A 3,563-nucleotide genomic window follows, 5' to 3' on the forward strand; every position below is an offset into this window, starting at 1 on the left:
CAACTATGATACAGGGCGACACATTATTTCGTTTTTCTGGACTAAGCATGCATTACAACTGCTGCATTTACTCTGAATCTGAAGACATCTTGGATTAAAGCTGACCGGCTTTTATGGTAGCCAGTCTGTTTTGGTTAAATCATCAATTCGAGTTATTCATTTGCTCTCCCCCAAATGACAGCTCTGCTCACAGTAGATTCATTGACACATGGCGAATTGATGGCGTGGTCAGGTCCGGTGTGTTTTTCCAGTTTATCTCTCCATGTATAAATATGAAAGTGATCGGGGGAGGATGTGAATCTTCAGCTTTGATGTTTGTGGTCTTTATGTGGAATAAGATGCGTTACGCTCCCCTGGAGGCCAGTAAAGTGAAGACATCAAAGGAATCGAAGCTGTCTGATAAAACACCAAGACAGTTTAAGATCTTACATTGTCACACATCATTAAACAGTATTTCTGCTTGGTCGGGTTAAATGTTAATGTTATGTTTGATTTTATTTGTCTATTTACAATTTATGTATTTATTTAATAATTATTTATTTACGTTTATTATAATATTTTATTGTTAAGAGCTACGACCAGTTTGAATGTTATGTGAGACTGCCTCTACTTGTTCTGAGCTCGCTTTAGTTCAGTAATATTTCTTCCACACACTCACTATTGTGAACTGTTTTCCTATAACATCCCAGAGCCAGAACATTTAGCCATAAACCTACAAGTCAACTTCCAGGTGTTTACAGGGTGCAATAAAACATGATCGCCTACGTCTGAGTAATGATTCTGGGTAAAGATGAATGTCATAAACCTCCTTCACCCTATAAACGCATGTTAATGCAGTCTATTAATGTCCTACTTGAAAAGGAGAAATGGAGAAATTATTTCCCTCGTTACAACTTCGACGTTGCTGTTCAGCAAAGCCACTTTCTCCTTTTAAGAAGCGGCCACAGTCGTGTTGACTAACAGTGAACAAAGGTCCTCTGGGCCCCACAGGGCAGACCTCTGACTGCCCGGCTGTGTTACTGGCCCTCTGCTGAGTGACACAGACGTGGCAGGACACCCTTTGTTCAGCTTCAAAGGAACTGTACTCCACCCGCCCACAACAGGATTAACACTGTTTGAATGCGACCTCGGCCACTCCAATTTCCTCCACCTATGAGCTCGGAGGTCAGCTCACGCTGCTGTTTCTTGTTAAAGCCCAAATGTAGAATGGAGCTGGAGAGGAGGGCCGGTAGTTTCTGGAAGTCTAGCAGGCATGAGAAGTTGCCCTCAGATGTTGACTGCTTTAGCTCGGCTCTGGTCTGGCTCTCATTTTGGGCATTCTTCCTTTGTTATATGGCCTCTAAAGGCCTATTATCAATTGTCTGCATTGCACTAAGGCAAAGATAAGATTAAGGACAGCAGTAAAGGGCTGCTCTGTGTTGTTGTAGTAACTGTAGCGTCACAGAGGGGGGGTTGCCAGATCCTTGACTGATAAACATCCGCAGGAACTATATCTGTGCTGCTGTAGCAACAGTCTACTTTAAACCTAGAGATCCTCAGTTTAAATACGTTTCCAGGACCATACAAGGTTTTTAGCACGTTTAACTTAATTTCTTATCATCACTTTTCTGCTGCAGTGTTTGATTTGTGAACCGTGTTTTTCCTGCCTTCATTCATTTTAACATTGATTTGCAGAAAGCCTGCTAATCCATTACAGTCCACACCATGTCTGCTTTTTGTTGTTTTCGAGGTTGAATCGATGTCCTGTTGTGGGACTGTGATTGATTAAAAAACATACACGTTTTGCCTAACTGTGCAACTGTAACATTAAAGACAAAAAAAAAAAAGCCGTTGTTCACTGTGATGGATTACCTCCTCAAGCAAGTTCTCTGCAAGCTCATTTTCACACCATGGTGGGATGTTTTTCATGAAGGTTTTATTGGGGGAAAATGAACCCTGGATTCCAATTATGGGCGGTTGTATTTTCTAAATAAGGAAGATAAATAACATAAATGTTGAGCTTAAATCTCCACATCAATAACCTAAGCCAGCTCCGCTATACTTGATAGTGAAATCAGTGGTGACACGCTGCCGGAACAAATAACATTCATGAATGTTTATTATGCATCCAAAGCACTCAAAACACTGCTGTGGTCTACTAAAATGTAGATTGTTAACAGAGTACAATTACAGACAGGAAACGTAGACCGTGTTGGACTGAAGAGCACAGACTGAGACACACAGTACACTGAAACAGTGCACTTTCCAATGTACTGAATGTATCTGCCATATACAGTACTTGTGGGCTTTTCCATGCCTGCCGTGTCCTGATATCAAGTCTTTGGTGATGTTTCTAAACTGGCTAGACTGGTGGTGGAGACATGTGGCTCTGATTTGAAGATCATTTAACCTCTCTCTGTCACCATGCCCAGAGTCAGTAGACTGATTGAATTCGCAGAGGGCTTTAGTTGGTACAAAAATGTTTATAATGCAGTCTAGCAATTATTTCTCCGCTCCTTGCCAATTCTGGTAGACTTGTGTGTGTGTGTGTGGGAGGCTTGTTTATACCCAGCTCCTCACAGTTCATGATCACTTTGGCTGATGGTGTGCCCACATCTGTGGCACAGTTACAAAAGCTTTAATTCATTACATTTGAGGGGAAACTGCCTTATTTTCTTTGGTGCAGCTGTGAACTTTAGTAACTTGGGAAAAATAGGCTCAGAAGTATCGGCCTACAGGTACCTTTAATACCACTTTGCAGAGACAGTATCAATGGATATGCAACGGCACAGAGCCAGTTTACAATTTGATCTATCATCTTCCTTAAGGTGCAGCAATGGCAGGAACAATATTTATTTTTTGGATTCCCCCTATTTCCTCTAACTGAGATATCCAAAAAGGTTTCAAGGCTTACAGTCTGGACACAGCCGCAAGACATTTTCGAAATACCCCAAAACCGGCTCCAGATGTTGAGTAATCAGTACAATCATTAGTCACAGACAGAAAAAGTCTACTTTGCCATTGATGGGAAGACAATTTCCATGTGTGCATGCATGCCTTACAGCACAGTAGCCTGAAGTCACTTACAATTCCTCCTGAAGGCAATAAAAACGTTTCACCCCAGCCCACATCTCCCTAGGTAGTATTTCAGGACTTATACTTTCCAATGTGCATAAATGTGTCAGTTATATAAAACATTTTAGAAGGAAAGGCCTTTTCCTGTCAGGATATAGTTATAAATTACACTATAAACTCACTTCTGAGTTTTATTACCAATCTGTGAGTCCCAATAGTCAAATCATACTTTTAATTGTAATGCAATGAGCTCACGGTTAATGGCTTTATGTTGGAGTTTGTACAGGAAGAAAAACAAAAAACAAAGTATTTGATTAGCAATAAGTCGCAGTCTGCCCGCCCCTCGCAGTGTCATAATTGAACGCTCATTCCTCCAGTCACGCTGCGACTGCGACTCACTCAGCTCCATCACATCCACTCCTTTACCGCGGAGCACGTCTTCCTTCTTCAACAGGAGCACTGCTGTTTATTTACGCATCCGGCAGAATAACCAAGCTTCAAAAGCTCTC

This window comes from Pholis gunnellus (assembly GCF_910591455.1).
Source record: "Pholis gunnellus genome assembly, chromosome: 7".
NCBI classification, from domain to species: Eukaryota; Metazoa; Chordata; class Actinopteri; order Perciformes; family Pholidae; genus Pholis; species Pholis gunnellus.